This window comes from Temnothorax longispinosus, chromosome 2 (assembly GCF_030848805.1).
Source record: "Temnothorax longispinosus isolate EJ_2023e chromosome 2, Tlon_JGU_v1, whole genome shotgun sequence".
In the NCBI taxonomy this organism is placed as follows: domain Eukaryota; kingdom Metazoa; phylum Arthropoda; class Insecta; order Hymenoptera; family Formicidae; genus Temnothorax; species Temnothorax longispinosus.
The window spans coordinates 15,161,906-15,168,105 of NC_092359.1; the positions used below are offsets into that span (position 1 = coordinate 15,161,906).

At 31.5% G+C, this 6,200-nt stretch overlaps 1 long non-coding RNA gene across 1 annotated transcript in view; it reads left to right on the forward strand.

Annotated features, from left to right (window-relative positions):
* The first annotated feature begins 3,646 nt into the window (after window positions 1–3,646).
* LOC139809123 (uncharacterized) overlaps window positions 3,647–6,200 on the forward strand; it is a 74,871-nt gene continuing 72,317 nt past the window's right edge. Inside the window, exons 1-2 of the long non-coding RNA XR_011731032.1 lie at window positions 3,647–3,754; window positions 4,318–4,366. This is a non-coding gene — a long non-coding RNA (uncharacterized lncRNA). The remainder of the gene's footprint in view (window positions 3,755–4,317; window positions 4,367–6,200) is intronic.

Sequence of the window (6,200 nt, forward strand, 5' to 3'; positions counted from 1 at the left end):
ACACGAGGTCGCCGCGCTATCATTTGTTCAGTGAAACTCGAGCGAGCAGGTAGTGGCGTGAAATCGCTCCGCGTGTGTATTGTCTTTTAGATACTTTTATAGAAACGCGATTATCGAAACGTTTAACAATTATTGTTCCGCGGCGTTGATTAATTCTTACAATTAACGAATATCGAGGCGACACGGCTGTTTATTGAAGCAGGACACCTCGATTTATGTCTCCGAAATAAAAATCGAAGTAAGTAGAAACAAAATTGTCATAATTGTTCCAATGAGAAATTTAGCGAGCAACAATTATCTTATGACATTTCTCACGCTTGGATTCGGATTTATTTCTTGCTCTTTGAGTCTTTTGCCTTTTGCCGAGTAAATGTATCAAATCTCGACCGCATTTTTTGGAACTATTTATCGTATCCTGATTAGTCATTGGCTCGATTTAGTTAATTGTCTATGCGTCTCGCATGAAAATAGAATCAGATATAGACTTTTGGTCTTTTGGACCATATATTTAGGAAGAAATAAACGGAAAGTAAGCTGCTATTATGGACAAGGGGGAAGGTGGATAAGATGACGCAGGAGGGGAAATCACGAACTGAATTTCACAAATTTCGTTTAGACTCGGAAACGTTCGGACTAGACGGACGCTCGAGAACACACGGCGTGATCGCGTGCGTGATTGTCGCTCGCACCAGTGTTACCAGATAGCTAAACTGAATCTCCCCAACATGTTCATGAATTTTCCCCAAAATTTCCCCAAATTGTTCATAAATTTTCCCCAAATATCCCCAAATGTATTAATGTATAAATCGCTACCCTGCTTTTGTGTAAAGCGCCTAATTTAAAAATTTATGTCTTTTATGGATTGATAAAAGGTAATACCAATATTGCTAATTCATGAGGGAGTACACTGGCGGTGCATCTTGCTTGTCGCGCTGGGTCTAAATATAACCAAGTCAGGCGTGATATCATGCATAGGCATAAAACAGACAATTACCACGCAACCGTAAATCGTACCCAGCTGCGTAATATTTAAACGTGCTACAGATTTACTGTAACATTTATAGAAATTATATATTTAACGCCTCGCATTTTCGTTCACGCTTTACATAAATACAAAAAAAATGTAGACCCCGATACTCGTGTAGTTTACTGCAATAGAGAAATCATTAGTGTTTATGTCATTATATTTAAATGATATAGTACACATTTTCTGATATATTATATACCTATTACATCATATTTAAACATTATATAATATAATCCAATATCTTTCTTCCTTACTAGAATAAGTATCAAACATAATACAGAGAAGAGAATTATTTTATACAGCTATAGATTATATAGTTATAGATAGCAATATATAATTATATAAAAAGCAGTATATAAAACTATGCAATAATATACATATTATAGATATATTATTGCATAGTTATACCAACATAATTAAACATAACACAGTTATACATAGATGAACATAAAATAATTATGTATATATGAACATAACATAACATAAATGAACACTTAAAGTTACGTACATGAAAATATGTCGAATATTTCATCTTGCTCAATTTCTGTATTTTCAACCAAGTACATATTTTCAGAGTTAAACTTCTTAAGCATATTTATTGTTGGCTGAAAGTTTTTACACCCTTGTGGCATATTAAACCGTATCCGCATAATTGCATCTGCAGTTTTTACAGCCATTCTATTCCTTAACTTGTTTTTTATTACATTCATTATCGAAAAAGCGCGCTCAACTACAGCATTTGAAAAAGGCAAACACAGCATTGCCAAAGCAAATTTTGTAATATTGCCAAATTGTTGTTGGCCAGCAGAGTTCTGATACTGAAAAACTTCAACCCAAAATTCTTCTGGAGTAGATAATTTACTCCACTGTTTGGTATGAAGAATATTCCATTCATCTATAGTCATATCAATATTTTTACATATGTTTTTAAATGCTACAACTAATTCAATTATCTTCGGCTTTATTTGTGACGTTGCTAGCTGTGGAGAAAGCAAGCTTATTTTTTCCAATAATTTAATATTGTCAGGGATTCGGTTCTGTAGCTGTTCACACAAACAGATCAAGAAGTCACGACATTTCTCTTTGATTACTTTAAGTTCGTGATGAGGCAAGCCAGAAGCTGCTTGTTCGAAAGAATACCCAAAATCGATAGCCTCAATTCTCATTACATAATCTTTGAAGTTAAAGCTAGCAAGATTTTTTTTTTCCAATTGTAGTCTTGATGGAGGTATAAGGATATTCATATAATAGTATAAAAGAGAGTGCAAATCATCTAAAAGTTTAAGAGAATTAGCATTTTCTGCTTGGAACGTTTTGTTAATCTCCGTCAGAAGTTTTAACATATGCTTCAAGAAAGTTAAGTAAACAAAATTAGACTGTGTATTAAACATATTATACAGTTGGTCAGCTGTGTAGCATCTCTCCTTATCTTTTACTATATTAAAGTGAAGTTTTAGAGCATCCCATTGATCAATTATTTTTGTTATTGCTTCACATCTTGCTAACCACCGTGTACCTGATAATTTGTCAATTTTAAGAGGTTTCTTATCTTCTAAGACTTTATATAATTTTGCATACTCAATTTGACGCTTAGAGCTGCAAGAAAACCAGTTGTGGCACTCTTTAACAATAAAATCTAGATTTCTTGGTAAGCATTTACAAGAATATTCAGCAGCCAAATGACAAACCCATTACACTAAACTACAAGTTCACTATATTTTTCTTTTTAAATGAAGAAGAGAATGACAAACACATTTAACTACTACAAGTTCACTATTAGTTTCTTTTAAAATTGAAGAAAATGAATGATGTTTACCTATCATAACATTTGGCTCCATCAACTCCAATTCCAATCAGATTTTCCATTTTAAGGCCATCTTTTAAGATTTGATTTTTAAAAGCTGATATTAACGTATTACATCAACACCACCTCTATCTCTATTAATCTATAGAAAGTTGTTACAGTCTTTTCTATATGCCTTTTTTTTCTTTATACTACTAGCTTTTTTTTCACTTCTTAACATAAAGAAGTCACATAACTGCTTATTTACTATTTTTATTGTCACAAAATATCTAATACCGTCGTAACCGTGAAAGCACCTTCAAAAGGCAAAGAATTTTCTTGGTATCCACTGCTGTACTTCATCGATGATCAATGAGTATGTCCATTATTTTCCAAGATAACGTAAAACATTTCCCCATGTGAAAAGGCTCGCACGCACACACCAAAGCGGCAACTACGTCCGTGTGCTGTCGCGCGTCCGAATGTTTCCGACTCTAACCGAAGTTTGTCGAGTTCAAGTCGTCATTTTCCTTCCCGCGTTCCCGTGCGCAATTACCTCGCAGGCTTACATTTCGCTTATTTCTTCATTCTTTTTGTGTTTCATACAAATCTTTCGGTTGTTAGTGGAATATCGCGAAACGCCACGAGTGTCGTTTGCGAATCATAGCGTCATGTGTTGTAATTTCGGAAGAAATCGACGGAAGTCGGAATACATTTAATAAAGTGCGTGTCGCGTGCGATTAACATCGGAAGTACCGTGCAAAGTGCCGCGCGATCATTGTATTCTGATATAATTAGTGCGCGCGCGATCACAATTTATCGTGTTTCAGCAGCGAGTGAATATTGTGTGGGTATCACGAAGAAGCTGTACTTAACAAAGGAACAAGGGAGAAGACGGAGGTCCGGGAAGGCATCGGGCGACGCGACGGCGGAGAAACCGTGGGGTGAGTAATTTACCATTTTCTCTATTTGTGTTTATTATGAAATTTTATAAAAGGAGCTTTCCAGCAAATCGACACAAACGTCGTTCTATATATTAGTTGCTTTTCATTTACACTCAAGTGATCTGAGTCATTTTGTATTTACCTGCTTATTTTGATGACAAAGCTAACGCATAATAATACAGGTCCATAGCCTCACTGTTAATGTGAGTTTATTACATTCATTAAAGCACAATTGGTCTCGATTGTGGATAAAAACTCAGTTGAATCTCACTTGCCAGCATGCAGAAAGAACGTGCATGAGTAGTGACGTCACAAGTGAGAATTATCTGAGTTTTGATGTAAATGGAAAGCAACTATTCTTTCTTTTTTGGCAATGAGTAACAGAGACAAAACGACACTTGTGTCGACTTGTGTCGCTTATTGCTGGAAAGTTCCCAAAAGCTTGTATACTTAAGAAAAACTCTTTTTCGGAAATACAATTATTTAATGCCCGTGATAATTATTTTTTGAAATAGCAATTATTCCGAGGACTGTTCTAATTCAAATACATTTGTGTTTTGCAGTTTTCGACACAGTTTGCATTGCAACTGCCGCTGTTGCGTCATCATATCGGTGAGTCATAAATTATTTTTTATTAAATTAAGGTAATAGATCTGTGAAGATAAATTGTATATAATATATATCTGGTATGTTTGTATAAAATATATGCATATGTGTATATAAATATATGCATCAAAGAAAGAATATATAATACTATAAATAAATATAACATTTCAAAGATCCATTGCCTTAAAATGAATAGGTTATTTATTTCAAAATTAGATTCAATATATAATTCTGGAAGTTTATAATATATAGGGTGTAAGTATTGGTCGATTTATTGTGTAAGAATGCACCGCGTGCAAAATTCACAGAATAGTTATATCGAGCACATTTTGCTATTCTGTTAGAAAATATTATTGTGAGATATCTCGGTTGTCTAAAATTCAGTTCGGATAATCTCGTAAGCATAAATAAAAAATGTAATAGAGAATATATTTCACCGGTAGATTTAAAAAATGATAAAAAGTGATAACGTGTGAATGATAAAAAGGATTTCTGTGAATAATAAATTACCTATATATTTAGTAGAAATATTATTCCACTTTCTGCCGAGCATTCTCTACACACAGATAAAATACAATTTTTTTTTAGGAAACATGATAGAAAATACTATAAAGGTATATTATATTAATAATATCAATTAAACAGCTATGACATAAATGTATATAAGACACAAATATCTTGCTCAGATTTTCAGTGCTCATGCAATGATTACCATGAGGAAAATTAAAATTAAATAAAAGCTTTATATTGTAAAACTGTCAATGTCTTATTTGTCACAATTTATTCTATTTTTCCTTTTTTTCGTATTTTTTGCTACTTGAACAATAAATTAAAAAGTTTAACTATTAGATATATAAATGTATTTTATATAAAACTGTCTAATTGATATTATTAATATAACATATCCTTATAGTATTTTCTATCATGTTTCCTAAAAAAAAATTTGTATTATAGTATTGTTTATCTGTGTGTAGAGAATGCTTGGCAGAAAGTTGAATAATATTTCTACCAAATGTATAGGTAATTTATTATTCACAGAAATCCTTTTATCATTCACACATTATCACTTTTTATCACTTTTTTTTAATCTACCAGTGAAATATATTCTTTATTACATTTTTTATTTATGCTTTCGAGATTATCCGAACTGACTTTTATAGACAACTGAGATATCTCACAATAATATTTTCTAACAGAATAGCAAAATGTGCTCGATATAACTATTCTGTAAATTTTGCACGCGGTGCATTATGCGAAATAGAGATAAAGTTTTATTATTTTCCTTTCTTTTCTTTTTCTAAATATTCTTTGAATTGTATTTGTAGCCTGCAGGTAGTTTCTCAATATTCTTCTAGAATTACATATTAAACCTATAGAATTATATATGCATATAAGGTTATAGAAGAAAATAATACTCAGAAAGAAATTATTTTTTAAATGTATGTATCATATAAGTATAAATAAAAAACTAAATAATTATTACTAATTATATTTACTTTTATAACGCACAAATTAAAAAAATTCCTAATCTTTTTGCCAATTATAGTAGCTCATTCATATTTATTAACAACTTCATTTTATTTATCAATATTTAAAACAAACTAAAATGATATCAAATCGAGTAAATATTTTTTCCGTGAAATATAACAAGGAAACATCTATATAAATCGTCCCAGATTTAATTAATTGTTAAACTGTCCGATAACCTTTTTTAAAATATGAAATTTTATTGATTGATTTATTATTTCATCATTCTTAAGACGAAACTAATAATATGTGTGAAATTGATTTTTATCAATATTCTTTTATTTTCTACAAAGCACGTGTACTTACATAAATA